We start from the raw sequence: 23,995 nt of genomic DNA on the forward strand, positions 1-23,995 counted from the left end.
TTATCAATTCCATTGTACTCTCTGTTTTATTCTCCACAATACTTGTTTCCACTTCTGTTTCATATAAAAAATACATCTAGACCTTACAAGAGTGATTCTTTTCTAAAAAACTTCCAGAATTAGTGTCAATATTTTGAAAACCGTCTGAGAAATCTTCTGGTAGATTCTGTTTAGAATTGTAGAAAGTTAAAAAACTTTCTTAAATAGGAGTTGAAGGCTTCAGTTCTTTCTGCTTTAGGGGTAAAAGAATAACCAAGAGAGTGCACATTATAAATAGTTTCCTATCTATTATAAGGACATTTTGTTCCCTACTCTTTGGTAGTGTCCAGTGCTACACAATGTGAAAAAGAAAGTGAGAGAGAACACCCTTGGAGAGTACCCAACTGAGAGACCTTGCAAACATCTTTAAGACAAGGTACTGATAAGGATGTGGTCCAGTTTTTCCTGCCTCTCCTTCTTTCAGTTAAATAAAAAAAAAAGGAATATAAAATAACAGAAAGGTCTCCACATGCACACTGTAGACTTCAAATTCTGCTCCAAATGAAATAAATGTTAAGCAATTTTAATAAATTATTCAACTAATGTTTTTCTTAAAATATATTCCCTGGAGACTTTAATGAAGAGATTATAATTTCTAACGATGACATTTTCTCCTAGCTGCTTTGAGAACTAGGTCAAACTAATTTGGAAGGGGTGGGGGTAGGAAGAAATATTTTTAAAGCTTTGCTAAAGATTATGGTCTCATTTATAGCATTTACTGTTATGTACCTGAGTAGCAAATATAATTTGATATATAGCAGAAAAAAATCTCTGTGCAATACATGATCCCAAAAAACTTATATAAAAACTGATCTAATATATGTGTCCAAAATTTCTACTCTATTAATTTAAATTAGACTCTGATTTTTTTTCTATTTTCTGGGCACCTTTTTTAAAGCTTGCTATACAAATATTTTCAGTTTCTTTCACCAAAGTAATTTTTACTCTTCATAGCTGGTAGCATTAGAGTTGCCAGAAAGCTCACAGTGACACACCACATCCTTTAAAGATAAATTACTTTGTGTTATAACAATAAATGTTGCACTCTCTAAATGGAATTTGACTTTCTGAATAAAAGCATATAACCATAATAACCTCCTAGATATCACCATGATTTGTAGAAAAGAAATGGGTCTAGTCAAAGGTAATAGACATTCATAAGCAGGGCACGAGTAGTATGATAGAGGTAATGCAAGAGGTTAATATTTAGCAGTGGCTTTGTGACCTGGGTAATGGCTCCTGGTGTAATAAATGCAGTAAAATAAAGCAGTGTATCAGCAGAGTCTTTTTTGAGACCATACTGCTGGATTGTGTTCTGGTTTCAAAACATCTCTTTATAGATTTTGCACAAAGAAAGGGAAAATTTACGTTAGTTGATCCTGCTGCACTAACTCTGAAATACTTAGGGTTGAAGTAATAAATCTGCAGTAATAATTCTTACCAAAATAATAACTTTTGAACTACCTTGAGAACTCCCTGGAAGGAGGAAGTAATATTGTCCTGTTATCAAAACTGGAACACAAGGAATACAATGATGGTAATTTTTGTTTTAGTGAGAAAACAACCGAAATTATGCAATGCTAATTCCTTACAATAGCCCTGGACTCAGCAAGCAGTGTATGATTTTGACATCCTGTCTTGGGTTGCAGTGCAGGATGTAACCAAAATTTTGTATTCTATCACCATCTGTTAAACCAGCTGGGCAATCATCTTTATCTTTCCCACAGCCCATCCTCCCTCCAGGAGATATCTCCTGTTCATGGCCATTGAGTCCCAGTGCATGACTGATAAAATTCCATCATCCCACTGGGAGATGCTCCAGCCAGGGCAGGAGCCAAGCCTTTCCTACCCAGATAAAAACTGAGATTTTGGACACCAAGGAACCTTCTTTCCACTAGATTCCAGAGGAAAACCAGACCCTTCCACATCATCCCTGGATCTTCAGAGGAAACTGCACCTTCTCCAGGAGCACTGCTCCAGCTGAACCACATCTGCCCCTGCAGGAGGATGCAGCCACCATGGAATGGGACTGCTGCCACCACCCTGACTGACTGATGGGTGTCAGCTTGGATTCTGACTCTGGCAGGGTTTTGGGTTTGTTCTTTGTGATACTGCATTTCTATTTTAATTTTCCTAGTAAAGAACTGTTATTCCTATTTCCATATCTTTGCCTGAGATATCCTTTATGTCAAAACCAAAATTATTTGGATGGAGGGGGTTTACATTTTTCATTTCAAGACAGGCTCCTGATTTCCTTAGCAGACACCTCTCTCTCAAACCAAGACACATCCTCAAATGAACTAGTCTGTTAATATGACTAGACCCTGTGGATATGCTTAATTATATCTTGCTAAAATAAAAGTTTTAAAGTCCACTTTTTCCTAAATCCTATATGTACATGAGCTGTCATACACTCAGATGTGATACAAATAGCATTCAAATCAACCTTTCCAAGCAAAGATGTATATTTTCATTGTGCACGTAGCTTTGTTTATAGATTAATCAGATATGAACCCAATATGTGACAGCTGGGAATGTGTACCAGACAGCACCCAACAGGCAGGACATAAATTCAGGATTCCATTAAATTAGTTGCAGGGACCTGAATGAGTTTGTATTGAATAGAAAGACAGCTCAGAAAAAGAAATGCAAAAGAGACTATTTCATCACAAGTTGGTATCTATTTTGCAGATAAGAATCTCAAGATTGGGGCTTTAGAAATAAGTGGATCCAACCCCAGAAGAGCTGTGTGAAACATCTTTATAGTTAGCTTAATTTGACAATCAGGTAATGGAAGAGAATCTAGAAAATATCTTAAAGTAAAAGCTACAGGCTGCCATAAAGCTCTAAGTATTCATTTTTTTCCTCTGCATCACAGTCTCTAAACACAACTGCTTTAGTAAGTTTTTCACTGGAGGAAAATAAATCCATTTTTGCTTTTACTTTAAAGGATGCTTTGACTTAAATGTTATTCACTGCAGCTAAACTGCAGTCATTCTGTTCTCTAGAGAGCAATCCTAAACAGAGGCACCAGATCATCTTCATGGGGTGCCAAACATCAGCTGAGGATCTTGGACAGTCCCACGTGAAATGAATATGACTTTCAGGTATTGCTAATGTAGAGGATGGGTTTGGAACACACATTACTCCATCAAAAGATTATTTTTGGTCTGTGGCAAGAAATTTGCAAGCTGGTCTCTCTGGAGACCCTTGAAATTTTCCCAGTTTCTCTCAATTATTCCACTGTGAGATCATTTGATTGTCTCATTCCACATTACTACTGGCATTACACTGAAATATCCATTGTTTGACACAGCACATTTTTCTACAGCTGGTATTTTACCACCAGCCTGTAACAGAAGAAAGACAGAAAAAAAAGGCCTCATCCACCTTGTAGATAGAGGCAAAACTAAGAACACATTCCCATATCAATCCCATTGGCCAGAAAAGCTCTGTATCACCAGATCATGCTTTCTATCTAACATACAGATTATAATCTTCCTGAATTAATATTTTTATTACATCTTTATCCTCTTAGTCCAAATTGTATCTTTATTTTAGTTTGCTTCCTAGGATTTTAGTTCATTTCATAATTCTATCTGTTTAGGTTACTTTCCAAGCAAGGAGTGTTCTTTATTCCATATTTAAATTCCTATTGAACCTGAAGGGTGGCTTTTCATGCAGATGCATTAAATCCTTTAACTTAATTAGTTGGTTTGAAACACCCTTTGCTAAGCTTTCACACCATACTAGTCACATTTTCATTTCTCATTTTAGTAAATGTAAAAGCACAAGAGAAAAACACAAATGAGAATTTTTTGTATTTTACTCACTTCAGCAAAAGTTCTGTCCATTTTCCATGTGAGCTGTTCCCCAATCTCTATCAAACTGTACACAGAATAAATAGCAGACAGTAATGTGCCTTTTGCACATAATAAAACACATGAAGAAGGAAATTTCTTTGGAAAAATCAAGAATCAAATATACAAAAAAACACTCTAGGATAAAAATATTCAATAAGAATAATATTTACAGATTTACAAAGAATATTTTATAATCCCATTATAAAAGGGCCCTAAAGTTTTCTGATGTAATTTTTATAACTAGAGGGATTTTTAGATAAAAACTAATTCCTCATTCGAAAATATCCAACAACAAATTATCTACTATGACAGCTCACGAATTTGTCCTCATAACCTGGTCAGAACTTTATGTTATACACATCAAATTTTTCGAAAGAAAATCTCTGCTCCCTTGCCACCCTAAAATTATCACTGCTTTAAATCTGGGTTTTGGACTTGCACCAGATTGAATGTCCCACTCTGTGGATAAGGTATTCTGAATGATTTGGCTTTAGAAAATCTTTGGAGCTTAGAACAAAGCACTAGTAGGGAAAACCTCCCATTCTGAAACCAAGGGATCTTAACCTTAGCACCTTCCTATAAATGTGTACAGGGACAGTCTGGGATCCATGCAATACTTCACTGCATTTATGCCCTTTACATTTGTATATTAATTTTAGAAGTCTTAAATGTTTCTTCTACACCTGGCCCAGACTCATGGATGAAAACAGGCATTTCTTTTTCCTTTCATTCTCTATCCAGCCCAGATAAGCAAAGAATATTTTTTTCAATCTTCTCCTTTTCTCATGTTACTTTTCCCTATCTAGGACTAAGCTACCTTTTTTAAGGAACTTGACTGTGAAGACTTCTTTACCTGTTTCTCAGGAGTGTCACAAGTTCCTTCTTTGATGATAATTTATGACCCAGAAGAAGCTACTTTTATTTATTTACTAGTAGGTTGCAAAATCATAAGGCATGAAGTTCTGATCACTGTCAAGAGCAAATATGACAATTTGTAATAACCTGCAGCTTCTTCTGTACAATAGCAACACAGTGAACATCAACCCATTTTGCCTGTAGCCAGGAACTGACCCAGTTGAAGAATAAATTGAAATTTTATTTACTGCAGAATATCTGTTTCCTCACATGAAAGCTCACTAACTGGATAGGCCTGTATTGTTAACAATGAATCATGTGGAGTGAGAACCCTTAAAATTTATTTCAAGTGGGTTCTGACCATCATTTCCACCAGTTTATTCATTATATGAGTTTTATGGCAGGTACTGTGTGCAGGGAGACCTATAGATCTGTGACAGATTCACTTGCCCTCTTGATGAGTTATTTTGTTAGAGGCTCTAAGGGACTGTGCCTGTGAAGTTTCTTTTGTGCTTAAGCACAGTCAGGATGTGCTAGCAACTACCCTTCTACTCTAAACCTAAACTACATTTAGCACTCTGAAAAGAAATATGTTTTTATATTGTATGGTGATAACAAGTATATTTTAAAATCATCAGTCCAGGTGATTTGTTCATTATTCAGAATATCTCTGATGAACTCTATCACATTTTCTGAATCAAAGATATTGTGTCAGAGTGGAGCTTGAAGGGAGTAAGGTGATAAAGTATTGCACAAGAAAAGGGTCTATGATTATAAAACAATCAGCAGCCAAGTGCAGATTAACTCTGGACTAACATCTGGTTTAAATTTTAGTTTTTATTCATACAAAATACCACATACTGAAAGTAGATGAGAAAGATTCAAATTGCATTAGTTTTGTAAATCAAGGACAAAACATCACCTGTTACCTAACCCTGTGCAGCTATCTTATGTGTGCCACTCTAAATTGTTCTGTGTAATTGTTGCATTATCCTTTTCACTGCTTTCCTATAGCCTCAAATGCAACATCTAATAGCTTCACAAATTAAAGAAGCAATTAGGCATATCAAACCAAATAAGAACTGTTAGCATAGTTTTCTATCTTGATATGAGGAATGTTGAATTTTGAGTAACATTTCAAATAATTTTTCCCAACCCAGATGACAATCTGGATCAAGCAGAACTTCCATAGTTATTTATAAACAGTGCCCATCAGAAGGAGAAAGGTAATAAAAGGCAAGATCATCAGAACCTTCCAGCACATGAATGTACTTTCTGTGGACTCATCATTTCCAGTTCATGTGACAATGTGATTACCACATATAGCATTGCAGATGGGATTGCACCATATGCACACAGTGACAGCTCATGACCTGAGCAAGCTTCGTGTTCTGCTCTGACAAGCCTTATGATTTAAAAATGAATGAAAAATCCAAAGAATTCTACATGGATACCACAGCCAGAATTGCAAACACTGGCCCCAGAGTGAGACTTGCAGATCTGTTTGCATCCATGACATTCTATCAGGCTTTGGCAAGCACAGTCTTTACCTCTGCATCAGAAAACCTTTTTTTTTTTTTCTTTTTTGGTCAGAAGTATGGATCAGGTTACACTAAGGAAGCATGAGACAAAATACTGCAGGTACCACCAGGTTTAGCTATGGAGCTACTGAGAATTATCAAACCAGCTACAGGGACAACTTTAGCCTATAGTGTCCCTTTCTGCTTTCACTGTGACCAGGTCAGCAAAATCTAGGCAACCTACCAAAATACAGAGTAAGGGGCATTACAAGTACCACAAATTAAAAAGTGGTATTAATGGTGAAATCATAAAAACCAACAATCTTGAATACTATAATAGAAAAGCCTGTTAACTCAAACTATAACCTGAAATTTCTTCTACCAGGCAGAAACAAAGAAGCAAAGAGAGCTGCAGGCTGGCAGTTCAGTGCCGCTCTTAAATGAAAATAATAAATAATGTATAATAAAATGAAAAGAACATGCAAAAGACAGAAGATCCTCCAAACTAAAAGAAAAAAAAATTAATTAATACACATTGGTTATGAGATTAATAGAAGGTTTTGAAGCAAAGAGACAGACATTTTGGAATACCATTCACAGAGATAAAATAAAGAGGCAACTAATTTATACTCGCTTATATAAAGTATTAAGGAGGCAATATAATTTAATATAATTTAACTAGGAAATCTTTTCTGAGGTCTGTTTTGAAATGGCTAAAATACTTGCAGTAAAAACTGGAATTACTGCCTACAAGGGATTCAGCAAAACTGAAAGTACTATGCTGGCAAACTGCAATTTGCTACAATCAGTGACTGTTTCTAGTCATGATTAAGTAAAGTGAACTAGATTAAGGGAAGTAGTTCTAACATTAATTGCTCTTAAATCTTAGGCGCCTGCAATTTTACCAACTTTTAAAATAAATATAAACTTTAACTCAAATGTCTTTTGGCACTTCTTTTAGTTGCAAGTAAGTGAATTTGTGTTAAAAAGTACAGCTGATATCCACAAAATCTTTCTGCCTGTCCAGACCCTGGCATGCTGCTAATGCTTTCCCTGCTAAACCAACAGATCAAAGAAATTTCAGCCTTCAAAGCAGCCTTGAACTTTACAAGTACCATGTAAAGCTTTGCCTTTCTCTAGGCACTCAGTTCATGCTGGTGTCTCTGTAAAATAGTTTTTTTTTTTTCACTTTCTTGGGGTGGGGAATAGAGTAATAATACCTTTTTTTAAATCATAATTTACACTTTGATTTTTCCAGGTACATCTGTGTATCACACTATTCTTAGTCTTAAACTTGGTCAAAACATTTTTAACACATTTGATTTCAGAGAAAAACTTGAAGAAATACTACACTAACAGAAAGCAAGAGAATCCATATTAAGGTGTGATACTTCTGAAAAAAATGACTGGATTAGTTTTCACTAAATTCCATTGTGCAGCATTAAAAAAAAAACAAAAAACAACAAAAAACCAAAAAGCAAAAAACTGGTAAGGCAGTTCCACTGAAAAAAGAGCTAGACCAAAATTTCACACCTGAAATGTTGCCAAACTTTTAATTGAGCTCATATGAACTTTAAAAGGTTCAGATCCCAGATTTACATATTTATCAGTCCCTAATTTAAACAAACCCCTCTCACACACACTTAAAATTTATGTTGCTTCCAGCTGTGTGTTTAAGACCTACTGCCATTTTGAGCCAAAGGTCATAATGAAATGAAAAAATAATGTTAGGATACTGTTTCACTGCCATTATTCATTGTAAGACCAATACTCTTATCCTGGTTGAACTAATCAGTCCTTTCATTTGAATATGCTCTGCATGTGAGATCCTGCAGGAAACAGCAGTGCAGGTTTCTCCACAGTCTGAACATTGCAGAACAAGTGCTTATTGGTGCTCCTGATTACATCTCTTAAATCTGTGCTTTTTAAAATTTATCATACTAAGAATATAGATACATACTGATATATGACTATTTAATTGATTGATGCTATCTGAAAGAACAATAAAGAGTAAGTCTGTGCTCATTTTTCCAGACTCTTATCAAAAGTCTGTAATGAGAAGCTGAGAAAGACCCTCAAAAGGATGTTAAAATAACTTATTTTCTTGGTCCACCTCTTTCTTGTGGCCCATCAAGACAGACTTGTAAGAACTAGCAAGTTCATTTAAGAAGAGCTGACCTTACCAGACTTGCTAAATTTTATGCTGGAGATTAAGCAGCCAATGTCAAGCTGAATGCTGAGATACAATAGCACAGCCATTGCTGAGTCACAGGATAAAAATATGATTAAACAGGGTGGATTTCTTTGCCAATGGCAGAGGATAAAACATCTGTTCTCTAATGTACATGGATGAGAAAATCTGCAGAACAGAAAATCCTTTCTACAATCTTAGTGCAAGAGTCTCCTTTCACCCCTGGCTTCTACTCTTAAGGGCTTCACATTTGCTTGGTAAACTGAAGAGTTTTGATGCATGCCTAACAAAAAAAAAAAAAAAAAAAAAAAAAGGAAAAAAAGGAAAAGAGCCAAAAAGTAAGCTGACAGGCATGTGAATTCTTCTTCTTTTTGGATTTTTCCTGCTATTCTTTCTGTACCTCTCATACATACTGCAGCAAGGCCTCAGCAGGACTGGACTGCAGTGCTGATGTGCATGTTAATAAAACAAGGTTGTCTAAGAGCAATTATCTTGGTCCAGCAGCCTGCATTTTACAGGAATCAAAGAGACAAGGGTAATATATGGGGAATAACAAAATAAAAAGACATGGATGTGCCTGTGTATGTCAGAAACTTAACATTTCCACTTGTAAATAGGTTCATCATATTACTTCAAAGCAGGAACTCAGGAGAGTCGAATCTTGAGGACTCAATTCTCCTTTTTAATGGTGGGAAACAAGTCAGATATGACAATTTGGTGATGTGGATTGTTAATTTGCCTAGAGCACTTTATGAATATTAATCCTGACACATATAGAGACTCTGTACTATTGAATAACAAAAGATAAAGAGATCACACATTTAAAGCCAAACTCAGAGACAAAAGGACCAGCTGTGAGGTGGAACTTCATTTCTGTCACAAGCAGTGACTGGATGGACTGTGTGCATTTGTGCATCTCATGTTGAAGCAGCATTGTTTGACTCCAGTCTCCAACTGAAGTAATCAGACTCTTTAGTGCAGATGTTGCTAAAGTCCAAAAGGTTAGCAATAGTGCACATGATTTAAAAAACCTGTGTAGTCTCACTTCCTTTCCTCTATATTTTTTCAATTCACTGTGGATCATTTTTTAAACTCTAGTATTTATCAAGAAAGCTTGACAGATAACCCCCCTGGAATTTTAGCCACATGGGGGCTTTTCTACTAGTTACTGCACCATAGAAAAGCTACAAATATTAACTTCTACAACCATTTTTTTTAAATTTGAGTCATTAAAAAGCAATGAACACTTGGAAGCTCTCTAACACAAGCATGTTCTCTTGTGGCCTGCCACTCCACAGGGCTATTTATACAAGGGGTACCCAGCCAAGTCCCAGCCCCTTCAGGCATGCTGCTTTCAGTATGTCCTGCTGCCACCTACTTGCCATTCAGCTCAGCACAATGTGGCCAAGTGTCTGCTGCAAATTGTCTTTTTTTGGCCTTGTTCAATTCAAAAAGCAATGAGTGCCAGCTGGTGCACATGTTACTTCACTTGGTTTTTAAGCACTCCTTCAAAGTCTAGTGTTAGTCTTGGAAGTATTTGCAAAACAACCTTATGTCCAGCACTTGGAAAGTTCTCTTCCTACCTGCACCCATTTTTACATCAGTGACATGCTCTGAATGTGTTGGGGTCATGGGTGTCCTGGCCAAGAGTCACTGCAAGCCCAGCCCAGCTCCAGGAGAAGCCTGTTCAGCCTGCAGAGGAGATGGATGAGAGGGACCCTCATCCTTGGGCAACAGGCAGCTCCCTCCTCATCTTCCTCTGGCTTGCACAAATACAGCATTCATTAGTGGGGTCTACAGACTGAGGGCAAGATAGGAGGATGTTTCAAGACTCAACTCTGACCTTAATTACACCCTACATTGCTGTAGGAATGCATCTTCATTGACTGGGGGGGAAAGATAAACCCTCTTTTCTGCTTTTCTAGAAAACTCAGAAGAGAAGGAAACAAAAATGGTAAGTAGAATCCAAGCAGATACAGGAAAAATGGCTCTTATTTATTCAGCATTAGTACAGAGACATATAATATGCAGCAACTCCTCAGGCTGAAATGAAAGGCAGATTCAAAGATCTAGAGCTCAGGAAGCTGCAAGGCTGGACACAACAATTAAAAGCTTCAGAACTGGAAGGTTTATCTCCCCCAGCAGCACAACACAGGCCTGCAATAGCATCCCCCACAAACACCTGTGCAGATCCACAAAATTAATTATGGTAGGACCCACAGCTGGTCTGTGGGCTAGAGAGGGTTAATGAATGAGGTTTGTTTTGAGAAGTATTCTCTGACCAAGGCTGTTGGCATGGAGACCAAGAAGAGAAAAAGGAGATAAAAAGAAAGAAAACCTGAGCTGGGAAAAGTATTTTTAGAAAAGTTTTGTGGAAAACAGAGGCATAGATGGTTTTACATCAACAAATATTGTGTTGATCTACTGTAGCCAATGAATAAAGTGTAAACTTTGTGGAGTGTATAAAAGACAGTTGATTTGTAATAAATGGAGTGTGCCTTTTTGTATGTCGTGCCCACCCCTCAGTGACAATTAATAATCCATAAAGATAAAGTTAATATTCAGAGTTTGACACCAGCTGGGAGAAAAGGAGTAGGTCTCCCCTGTTAAATGCAGAAAACACTGGTGATGTAAGTGCACTTCTTGAATTGCCATGACATCTCACTCCCATTCCATCCTAGCACCAACACCTCTGTACATGAATTCATTAGTCACAGCATCTTACAGTCAATCAGTGTAACCAGTCTGAATCCTTCAGTGAATGATAAACACATTCCCCTGACAAGATTGTGGTGGTTGGGAAGAACAGGATGCATGCAGGTTTGCTGTTATGGTAATCACTGCAGAATTCAGTCACCAGCAACATTAACCCAGGTAAATGTTCAGTTATTACTGCAGCACCTTTCTTCCCTCAAGAGGGTTACCTGGACCACTGATCATAGACTGCATTAGTTTGTAACATCAAGAGAGATTGATTAATTGGTTACAAACGAAAAGTTGAGAGGAAAATATTCTTTTCCAAACCTGAAGAGTGGTGCTTTGCCAGATTTATGAACTTGCCAAGATTTTTACTTGTAATGATGCATCAAATTAAAGCATGCTGGATGAACTCCTTTTGTATTAGAGATAAGAAGCAGATAAAGGTATTGATATGTAAACTCCAGTGGAAATACCAATGTGCATAAAATACCACAAGCAGAAAGAGAGATTTCTTTACCTGCATGAATTAAACTTGCTCAACTATAGTCTTCTATTCAGTATGTTAAAAAAAATTTCCATCTTAAATACATCTTTGCCTGCAGAAGGCTGTCAGGATCAAAGCAGAGACTGAATAATGCCATCTGGCAGAAAATGCCACACTGTGTCAAACTGCCCCTCATATAAAAACTATTGTTCCAAGTAGATTGAAAAATTAAATACTTTACAAATAAAAAGGCAGAAGGCACAGGTTTACAGCAAAAACTTGAAGAACTGATGAGGAAAGGAGAGATAACAGGAGGGTATTCCATTACGGAAAAGTTAGCTCAGGCTTTCATGTGAAAAAAATCAGAAAACTACAAATAGCAACATTATAAAATATGTTTGCTAAATTTGGAGATGTTCTGACATAATTACATATAAGCTTTTTCCTTGTCTATAAGAAAAGTGGCATAAATAATTTTATTTCTATATACTTAGCTGGTAATGTCTAATATTCTTGTATTTTCAGTGCTGCTCCAGCATGTTCAGCACTTCAGCATGGGGATCTTGGGTTTGTCTGGTAACAGGAATTTACTGCCCATTTTGGTGCTTCTTAAGGATTTCTCCAAGTTTATTGCTCAACTGTTATTGACTAAATCTTATTGCTTAGTGTCTCTCAAGCTTTTTGCAGTGAATTTTCATTTCAACTGTGATGAATAATTTAGAGTAAAATATGCCACATCATTGTTCACTCTGTGAACAGTAATTCAGGAAACCAGCAAATCAGAACAGGCTTTACATGGCTTCAAAAGTTTATCCTCCCTCAAAAACTGACATTTTCTACTTATTTTACTTTTTACTAAATATGAATCCCTCTTTCCCTCATGTAGATTTCCTACTGCTAAAAAATGCTAGCAGTAACATCTCAGCAGCTGAAACAGAGAATTGATAAAATTCTTTTTCAGAATGGCTCTAAGAAGTGTTTTGCAATCATAAGAACCACACACAAGTTGTCAAAAGGAACAAGCAATTTTAGACTAATGGCCAGCAGAAAGGAATGCAATGCAAATTGTGCAACTAGAAATACTGCAATGAACAAAAGATTATGGTGACTTGTCTCCTGAAGCCCTCCACACATTCTAGCTCCCCTCTGACCTCACTGTTACAAAGAGTTGCATCCTTGGTGTAGAGATAATGGAAATAAAGCAGGTTGGTTTGCAATGCAAGAAAGCTGAGCAGTCTCCCTGCACAGTCTTGTGGGTTATCAGTCATTGCAATTTTTTCTTTTGTCACAGGTTAGTGTAAAACAAAATAATACAAGCCTCCCCTTTAAAAAAAAAAAATACACAACAAAAACAACCACCAAAAAAGAAAAAAACACCACCAAACAAACAAACAAACAAACAAAAACCACATAAAACCAGAAAATGAAAAGTAAAATTAAACATTTGAGCACAAGGCAAAGAAATCTAGACAGTAACTACCTGCAAGTACTGTGCATCTGCAGCACCCAGTATCATGGCATCATCAGGAACTCAGAATGTGACTATGAAATTCTGTATGTTGTTGCCCTATTAGTGTATATTAAACTATTGTAAGAAAAGAGAAAGGGTTCATTTCTGCACCTGTCAAGCACCTGTTCATCACCTTACCAGAACAGCAGTAATTACAGGTATGGAATGGTGTATGCAGAGAAAAGCAGCATGGAGAATACCAAAAAATAATCTTCAATATATGCATTTGTTAAATACCATAACTACACTAAAATCAGATGCAAAAACCTCAGCTGGCAAGGCAGACATCTCTTTATTACTAATGAGACAGTGAAATTCTTTATAGCATGTTTGCTTCAAAGAAAATATCTAGCTTGTTTTTAATTAGTCTCAAAAGGAGGTTTTCATTGAATAGGGGATTCTCAAATGACAAGAGAAAACAGAAGACTCAGCAGAGGTGAAGTGAACTAGAACCAGAGGAAGAGAAGCTGAGTCTCTGCTGGACAGGTTTGCCAATATCCCAGCAATTCAATGCCACTTAGAGAAGAAGCATGCAGAAAGTGTCTCATTTTATTAAGGCAACTGCCACCTCTGAAGAAGTTGCTGATGTAAGACTTGTGCATGAAAGAAGTTTTAACACTTGCTGTAAGGGGGTTTGTTTGTTTTCTTTAAAAAGAAAAATTATAATTCATTCCACAATGGATATAATTTTAAAAAGTCACGATCCATTAAGGGAAGGATGGGACCCCATTCTTTCAATGGCAGCAGCTCCTTGGTTTTGGTATTTTGAAGAAAGGAGTGGGTGAATGGTAACTATAGAAGCACTAAATATGCCTTAATTATAAAGCATTTAGCATATTATAGGCAAAAGAAAAGAATTCAGAAAATAAGCTTTAAAGGTGTTTCAAACCATATTCTAAGATTTCCTTTTAGTGGGATGTGATGTGTGTTTTAGATTGACTCCAAATTCTAAAACAGAAATTGGTATTAATTCTCACTAACACGAATGAAAAAAAAAGTGTTTAAACACTATTTTGTCACATTTGAATGAACTAAGGAACTTTTTTACATAAAATAGGTGGATGCCAGAGAAAAGCTGTGAACCAGTGGGAGACCCACACAGAGAGAGGGCCCTGCTTCCAAACCAGAACAGCCTGTCCTTAAAAGACTGCACCCCATGGACAAGTGACCCATGCACAACAGCTTTGGCTGTTTGCCTGTGGGAGGGACTCACAGCATGGCAGGGAACAGACTCCTCTCCCTGAGCAAACAGAAGATCTTGAACGACAAACTGACTGAAACCTCCCCGCCCTGTCTCCCTGTTCTGTGCTGAGAGGGACTGGGGGGGAAAAAGGTGTTTTAAAGTCTTATTTTACTTCTCATTATCCTCCTTTGACTCTGTTAATCATAAATTTACCTTATACCTTTATATTTGAACCCATTTTGCCTTTAGAGTGCTTTTGTCCCAGTCCTTATCTCAACTCATGAGCCCTTTGTTAATTTTTTTCTCTCTCCTCTGCCCAGCACGACTCTTGTGTGTGTCAGGGTTTGGCCAGTGTCAGACCAGGACACTATCACACATTCAGCTCTGCCACTCAGTGAACTCAGTGAAAAGCAACTAGCAGCTAAAGATGACTTCAAATGTAATCTCATGTTGTAACCAAGATGACAATCTCTCATATTCACCATTTGATACTGCAGCCCTGGTGTGGCACAGAGCTCCACAGCAAAGTTTAATATGAATGACTGAAAATCTTGTAGTCAGGAAAACAAACAAGGGAAGAATTCTCAGCAAGTATCCAGCCTGGATTAAAGATATGATGTGAAAGTAGCAAAGATTTCTTCACTTTTTAGACACAGTGAGATTCCTAAAATGCTCATAAAAGGAGCATGAAACTTTTAAAATGAGAGTCTGTCTGACTGAGTTCTTGGTGCTGATAAAGTGTTTTACTGGGTGTGAAACACTGTGTAAATATCTAGACCTGAACACTGAGAAGAAAAGCACAAACAAGGATCTGCATTATTTGCATGTCTTTATTAAGTGTAGAGGACAACAATTGGTTTATTAAAGAAGTTTAATATATATTTCATTACATAAGGAAAACCACTGAGTATTACTGTACATAGTGATGTTACTCTAAACTGCTATGATAATGCAACATAGATTTTACACAATCTTGATCAAAAGATTTGGCCAGCACTATGATCACACTAATATAGTACATTGCAGGTAATATAAGTTTGCTTCTTTTGTGCTTAGCCTAGATACAAAGGTAAATAAAAATAAAAGTTTCACTTAAGTGTGCAGAAATAAAAATGCTTCAAGTGCTTTTCACTGGTTTGGTGCAGCCTGCTTTGCACAGCTGAGGTTTACAGCATTCAGATGGAGTTGTGTCCTTCCAGGCTGCTCTCATTAGGACTTTAGCATGAGCACAGAAATCTCCTGCTTTTGGAGCTGCTTGAGGCTGCAAAGGTTTTCACGTGGGAAAATATTTAGAGGACAAAGCCAAGAAATTCATTGCATTTTCTCTGTAAGCTCTGAAATCATCACAATTGCTCTAATCAAACCTTCAGTTCTTATCTCTGCCAGTCCCATCATGCTCTCAAACTTCTGGCACTTAAAAATCTGTCTGAGTAATGACAAATACTGCAACCAAGGTATCACATACATGTGATGCATCTGCAAAATGCAAAAATTCAAATTAATAATTTGCCTGGTTTTCCTCCTAGATTTTGGCTTTTTTTGTGCAAGACGTCCTGTAGTTGTTAATGAAGTTTGTGTTTATGTTACATTACATCTTTCTTAAAATTTGTACATCAGCTCTAATGGGTGGCAGATTAAAGAAACACTTCACAGTCAATTTAGCAATGACAGTGAGTGCAGAATAATTACAGCAACTTTTTTTTTTTTTTTTTTCCTTGGGAGTGGTGGTATTTAAATGTGGTTACTCAAGAATCAGTTGGTTGTATATGTGGTTACATTATAGGTAATGATCTGGAAAAGCAGCATTTGGGATGGGGTTTTACAGACAAGAAGCTTTCATTGAAAAATACACAATTAATCTTCAAATGGACCATGTAAAAACAGGTGTTCAACGACACAGACATTGGTGGCATTGGAATTGAAACATCCTTTTTCCTAGTGTGTTGGCACCAGTATGGAGAAAAGAGAGTGTTTCTGCATTTCTCCATTCAAAGCAGATCTACAACTTTATAAATAACTTTTGATTCTCAAGAAAACTCTATCTATATCTTCATGTATCATGAAAACATTCTAACATTAGAATCTGTTCATCTGAATGGAAAATGCACCCTAAAATTAGTTACTAACCATCTGCATCTGTGAACTGTCACACACAACTCCAAAATCTGTATTTCTACTTTTTGTGCCTGAAATAGAATAAAATAAAGGAATAACATCTTTGTATATGAAATCTGTGATTCAAGAAGTAAACATGCTGCTTAAGCTATATTCTGCTGTCTAGAAACCATTATCTCTGAGTAGGTCTGTTCTCTACCTAACCACTCATTTTTACATATTTGGAGGAAAAGCAGACTGCATGATAATATGAAGAAAAAGTTTTGTCCTAACGAATTAGATTATGACATTGGTAAATGCATAACTACTGCTTTCACAGTTGGTATGTGAATTGATGTAATTTTTTTAGGCAAGTTATGGTCATAGTCTGCTGGCTTAACAACTGGTTTGGGTTTTCATGGGGACACAGACAAGGTCTTTTCCAGTCCATAGGAATAACTGCCAGAGAAAAGAATAAAATTGACAAGCCCTGAATGTAAACATAAATACAAACTACTGAGGTGTGTATAGCAGGAAGTTTTCTGTGTATTTAGGCACTTTAAGAAATGCTTTTTTTGATGGGAGAGCCTTGAATTGATGATCCATTGTATTGCATTGTCAAGCCAGCTTCTCAGATGGCAAAACAGAATTCTGGCAGAGCACTATCCAAGTTGGTAAATTTTTACCAATACACAGCAACATGGAGAGGGTGTCCTACCTTCCAGCAAGAAAATTATGTTCTTTTCCTTTATAATTACTGTCAGTTATGTTAAAGATTTGTTGCTTTCATTTCTTTTCAGAAAAAAAAAGTGCAGGTGTTGGCTCTTTTTAGAATAGTAAACTTGAGAACTTAAATTATTTAATGTTCTACATATTTAGTAACCTAAGGGTGTTTTGCTTTGTCAAAAGGGGTCAGCAGAAGTCAACAAAGCAGTGCAAGGTTTGATGGCCTTCTGTAGATTTCAGAATGTTTTTTAAATTTATATTTTAAAGGCTAAAATTTTTCTTCTGCTTTTCCTTTTAAAATAATTAAATAAGCCAAAGTGCCAGCCTGATAGAAATGTTGCCAAGCTCACAGCATAAGAGAACACATTGTCCAAGCTTTGATGTCTAGTAAAACATCACTAATGTACTTCAACACAAAGAAGAAACAATTTATTTTAAGAATAACCTCTCCTCTAGTGATATGTGCTTGTATTTCATACATCAAAACTCAGAACTAGGCTTATGGTCCAAATTAAGCTTCAAAACTCCAGGGTGTATATATAAGGTACCCTTTCCCAGCTAAAAGCTACATTCTAATGAGATATCTTCATTTAGCTTCCTTTCCATGAATGTTTAAAATAGTTTTTTAATCACTTTACTAAAATTAATAAAAATTCTTTCCTAAAAAAATATGGGTTAATATATTTAAGGCCTCTAGCATGGAAATTTTTATAATAACCTAAAGAAAACTCATCAATCTACAATTTTATTTCCCAAAAACCTGTGATAAAAAATAGTTTATATCTTTAATGCTACAGAATAAAGCAGCAATATCCCTCAATCACACAAAAAATCTCAACACTGTTCCAACAGGCAATGACATGAAGAGTTCATTTTGGAAGAACAAGCAAAGCTGCTACTACCATAAAAGACAAGAATGTAATTAAAAGAAATAACAAGCAAAGGAGAGAGAAAGTGGTTTTTTTTTTTTTTTTATATACATCAGATATATATAATATAGATGATATAGATATAGATTATATATAGATTAGATATAGATATAGATATAGATGATATAGATATAGTTATAGATATAGATGTAGATATTATAGAGATAGATAGATAGATAGATAGATAGATAGATAGATAGATAGATAGATGATAGACAGATAGACTACATTGACCTACATGAAAATCAGTATTTTTCTCTGCATTTTTCTCTGCAATAAATATTGTTCTTTTATAATCTTGGATTCTGGATACTAAATTCTCTCCCTTTCCATTAACTCATATAGGTGTTCCTCTAACTTACAAATTGGAGAATATTTGTATGCATCAGAAACACCCCATAAATCACCCATATCATTATTCCTCAAGAGGTCAGACATTGTCTGGGGAATATCTTGGAAAAAGCAGTTCCTGACAGACTGATGAGCAGGAAGCATCCACCATAAGCATCCAGAGATTCAGGGCTAGGACTGAGAATTTGTCTTTACAAGGTAAATTCCAACTCTCTGAAGCCTGACCATGCCCTTTTAAGAACCACACCTGCTCCAGTGACCAAAATTTCAAGTAACTTCAATGGAAAGAGGATCAAGATCTAAATATTCATAGAGTTAATTTTTTTAAAGTGATGAGTATTACACCATGTGCAAGGTGTAAAGCTGACTTACACAGTGTGACTATAGTGAGATAAAGCAGCTGGCATCATCCCTCTCAAGGAAAATTGTAGGGTGGTGGCCTCAGTCTAGAGCTCTGGGAGGCATTCTAGGCAGTACTTTCAGAAAAGAGAAGTCACTTTGCACTGCTCACATAAATGGATTACAGCTATTTCCCCAGGAGGGAGCCTGCTGCCCACTATAACCAGCATCAGGTGAGGCTGCACAGCTGACCTTGCTGAAAATGTACAGAACTCCAAGGAAATCTTCACATTGCACAAATCCCCTTACTTGTGTTAGTGCCCTTCTGGCAGCTGCTTATTATTGTGCCAAGGTCCAATGTGATACTTGTTTCAAAAATACACACAATTCTCTCTTGGGTGCCATACCCATGCCTAGTTCTGGAAAATGAAAATAAAATTCCCTGGGCTGCCTTTGCAAATATTGCTTCCCTACTCACTAGAACTAAGAAAATTTAGATACAGGACTCTTTCCATTTTTTTAAAAAATAAAATGATGCAGGAATTAACCTGGATATAAAATATGGAAAAAAAAACAAAACATGCACTTGACATTTTAGGGCTAGAAAATGTCTTTTCCTATAAAGTTATGCAGATACTTAGAAGCAATCAAAGGGCATGCAGTAGTGGACTTGCTCTAGTACAAATAAAATCACTCCATTAGTTCTACTGTTTTATGTAACCATTTGATCCACTTCAGTGGTTTTAATGGTCTGATGGGACAAGGCTCAAAAGTGCCTTAACAATCCCTTTATTTTGTCAAGTCACTCTGCAGCTCTCTCTTGTACCACTTCACTCAAACATGCTCCATGCTACCTAGTGAGACAGAACAATCCCAGACCCTTAAAGAAATCTTATTTCTTGAAACTGAGCACCTGTGTATGGTACTCTGTATTCTCTCTGCCTTTAATACTGAATTTAATAGATTATGTGTCAACATCTACACAGTATTTGCTGATTCCATGGAGCACCATGGTCCAACTTTGTGTTTTTCTGTTAGCACAGGAACCTGTTATATGTTAAATAACCAAAATAATTTGTGTTTGAAGATGTGCAGGTTAAGATGAATTACAGGTTAGAGGCAATGCAAGTAATCAAGTTGGCACTTCCCTTCCTTTTTTTCAGAAAAATCAGAGCTTTTCTCCTATAGAATTGCTGAGATCCCTGAATTTACATCATAAAGACACATTCATATTTTTACAAGTATTAGGTGTTTAAACAGGCAGATAAATGCTACATAAGCACATATGAGAAATACACTGAAAGCCTGCCTGTAAATTTAAGTTCTTTCAATGTCATGAAAGACATTGATATCATATTTAAGCATACAAATAGAAGTACATTATTTTCAGATATGTTGATCAACTATGATTCCTACTGATCATAGTCAAGTATTTAAAATAATAATGTTGGTAGTAAAAGTGCTAGTCTTTATTGGTCTGTATTGGTTCCTTCTATAGCTCTGCAAATCTGAGTGAAATTGCACTTTTGGACTTTGTAATGGAAGTTTTTCACACTTATGCAAGTCATAGGGTTTTATTAGCTGATAGTTCCAGTTCTCTACCACAACAAACTCACCTACTGATATTTCTTTCATGCATTTATGGAAAACAGACTGAAAGGAGGGACAGTGACATGCAAGAGAGGAATTCTCGTTACCTGCTTTCCATTATGTTCTTCAACTGGAAGAAGAATTCTAATCAGGATTCTCAGTATCTTACCAGAATTTCCTGGTGCTAGGATATGTACAATGGAGGCTTTTTTTTTCTTAATGGAACTTAAACATACCAAGGTCTCAACAAGGTGAGGTTTCATGAACAGCATTTGCCCTCTAGAAATGCTGCTTTTTCAATACAAATACTCAAGCATCTGACCAGTACATTACACTCTGAAATATCTAATAATTTGGTACTAAAAACCAACACATTTTAATTCAGCACTTCCGTTATGAAATCAGTTATGCTGTTCAATAAAGCTGCAGTGACACAGCTCTATGTGCCTATTCTCTTCTGAAGACAGAGCTGTGAGTTTAGAAGTCGTAAGAATGTGCTCTGCTTGCAAGGATATTCAATTTCATAGTTTCTGGTACACTGGACATTGAACTACAATAATACCTGACAGTTTGCAATAAAATGAGTGATGGTAAACCAACAACTAGATCTAAAATATCTTTTAAAAACTAGATAAAAGAACTAGAAGGCTTGTGGTATTCTCAAATCCTGTTTATCTTAAATAAAAAAGGTAGTTTTAGTATTGTCAACAATATTTTTGATGGGGAACACTAAAAGGAAAAAAAAAAATTCAGGTGAAAACAAAAGCTGCATTATTTTAGTTCTGCCCCTCTCTGTTTTAAACTAGTATCTTGTAATTACCAGCAGTGCTGTTAGAACATGTACATTCAAGGTTTCTGTTAGTTTCTGTACTGTCATTTTAAAGAACAACAACCCCCCAGTATTTGATAATGAATGCACTGTCTCAAAGAGACTCTCCCCAGGAGGTGCTGCCCAGTTCTTGCTCAGTGCTGCATGAAGCTGTGAGAAGAAAGAGAACAATTTTAATTGTTCTAATCTTGCAGAGCCCTGTACCATTTGATCTTCTCTTTGTTCCCTCCTTGTGAAGTACAACTTACACTGCTGCAATTTACTGAGTTCCCTGTTTACTTATCTTTCCTGAGCACTAACAGCTTTGTAAAGTTCCTCTGCAGCTCTTGGACTAGGATTTTTCTTGCTTCTAAAGATGACATCTGCATTTCTCTCTGTTGTACAGTCTGAATGTCACTTCACCTGTCTAGTGTCTTTCTAAAACCAACATGTGAGCCTCTAATTGCAGAGTGTTTGTTTAGTGACTAGAACAGACTTTTCAGCTAATCTGGTTCATTTCCCCTCAGACTTTGTTGAGAGGCTGTGAGGAGCAGTTCCACATATGCTACACCTGTTAAGGTGGATTACCATACAGCCTGTAGAGCTATTAATTAAGAGGTAGGCAATTCTCAGAGAAACTGCTCATTACCAAAATTTCTACTGGCATTTATTTTGTTATGGAAGCAAACATGTTATATTGAATGATTCTCTCACCTTTATAAATTAGTTTTCTGTTTAAAGGCTGCATATCTAAGAGATGCAGTAACACTGTGCTTGGTATCCAGCTACTGGTAAAGTGGTCTCTTGTCTGTGAAGACAATAATCTGTGTATCTGACCTGTGTCAGTGCCATGCTAGAGTGAGAAAAAGGATTGTGATGCATTGCAAACCTGATATTTTCCACAGGTTTGAGAAACAGAAAATAAAGTGGGGTAATTCATACTGTTATCAGTTTATACTCTCAGAAAATGAGCAGAAAAAATGCAGTCAGACATGGCTAGCTGACAATTCTCTGGCTGACCAAAAAGCTCTTTGGATACAGAATTGACTATTACAGGCTTCTACTAGCCTTGGCTCAGCATATAAATTGTTGTGAAAAAGGTTTCAGGTATGTTACTTCAGAAATTACTAGAGAGAACACACTACAGAATGTTGCAAGTGGGTCAAGAGGTTACCCTAACCTGCAGCAGAGATAATGCAGGTGAGATCAGAGCAAACAGCTACCCCAAACTCTATGTAATCCCAGTTTCTGTGGCAAGCAATTCTCATCAGAAGTACAATATTGGAATCTGTATATAATTTTAAATACATCTATTGCTGTTTTAGAGCTTTCATTTAAAGTACTTAATCATAATGAAGCATTTGAGATCATAATAATTAAGTCAAAATCCCAGTCTTTGAATGGTAATGTGCAGCTTTAAATGGAACATGTAAATAAAAAGATGGTTGGATATATTCAAATGCATCCTTGCAGGTCTCTCTGAAAGATATTCTCCATACACAATGTTTGCATGGTAAGCTTTTCAAAGTCAATATAGAGGAACCTCACAAAGATCAATGAATTCAGTCATGCTATAAACCTTAAGACAACCCAATACATTTATCTTCATTTATGCATATACATGTTTAGAATTCTTCCTTTGAATTTTCTTGTTAAAATTCTAGTTGCACATTTTAGCTGATAACACCTTTGCTATCTGACCAGATCCATTTTTGATCTTGTCACAAATTTGATGCTGGGAAAAGGCAGAATTATGCAGGGGACACAGGAAGGTTAAGCAAAAAGAGAATCAGAACAACACTGATAGCTTCTCACAATTCAGAGAATTCTCCAGCAGTGAATTCAGCAGCAGTGATAGGGAAGGACACCAGTGAAATCAAAATAACGTTCCTCCTAGTTCATAAAGTCTTCCAGTCATGTATCAAGGGTGAACAGCCTAACCCATTATGTTAGTCATTTATTTAGAGGTAGGTAATAGAAAAAGATCCTCAGGGACCAGCAGACATTTTCTATTAAGTGACTTGCTGCTCTTTAGTAAGTTCAATCCCACAGGACAGACATTTCTGGAGTCTCAACACATTTTTTTTCAAGTGCTAGGAAATGCAATAACAAAAAAGTTCTGCATAACTACTGCCCCCAAAGCTTAAAAATATAATTTTAAACCCTCGCAGCCTTAAAAGAACAAAACATGTCAAAAGGAAGTATTTCCAACCAAGCAATAAAATATTAAATGTAGGTTTTATTTAAAGATAGATGATATTTTAGAGGTCAGACTATAAAGAATGAAGTCTTTATTATGTCAGAAGGCCAAAAATTGGGACCTTCTTCTGTTTTGGCAATTGGTATCCTTGTGGAGAAAGCATAATGTGAACCAATGAACAGTTTCCAATTGTATAATACTACTCACTCAAAAATGAAGAATATTTAGTTGTGCTCCATTTCTTGAGCTCTGCTGCTCTGTGGGACTTTTTAAATCAAAGAACTCATTGAATGTCAGCAGACAGCTATGAAAAGCTTATTTAGTCATGATTATAGAAAAACACAGCAGAAAAATATTTCAGATTAGCATTATTTCAAACCCTAATATCAAATCCTAAATTTGAGGAACCTAAAAAAAATATTAGAATCTATTAATGTATTTTCTGAATTTAACTCTGTCTGACTTCCAGGCTTAGCCTTGAATCAGCTTTCTCTTTCAGAAATTTTTCGGCTATTCCAAAAAAACAACACAAGAAACTCTGTATAATGCAAAAATTAACATAAAATAATTTTTAAAAGCATAGAAATAATTTTCATATTTGTTTGTTTTCCCA

This window comes from Erithacus rubecula, assembly GCF_903797595.1.
Source record: "Erithacus rubecula genome assembly, chromosome: 16".
Taxonomy (NCBI): Eukaryota; Metazoa; Chordata; class Aves; order Passeriformes; family Muscicapidae; genus Erithacus; species Erithacus rubecula.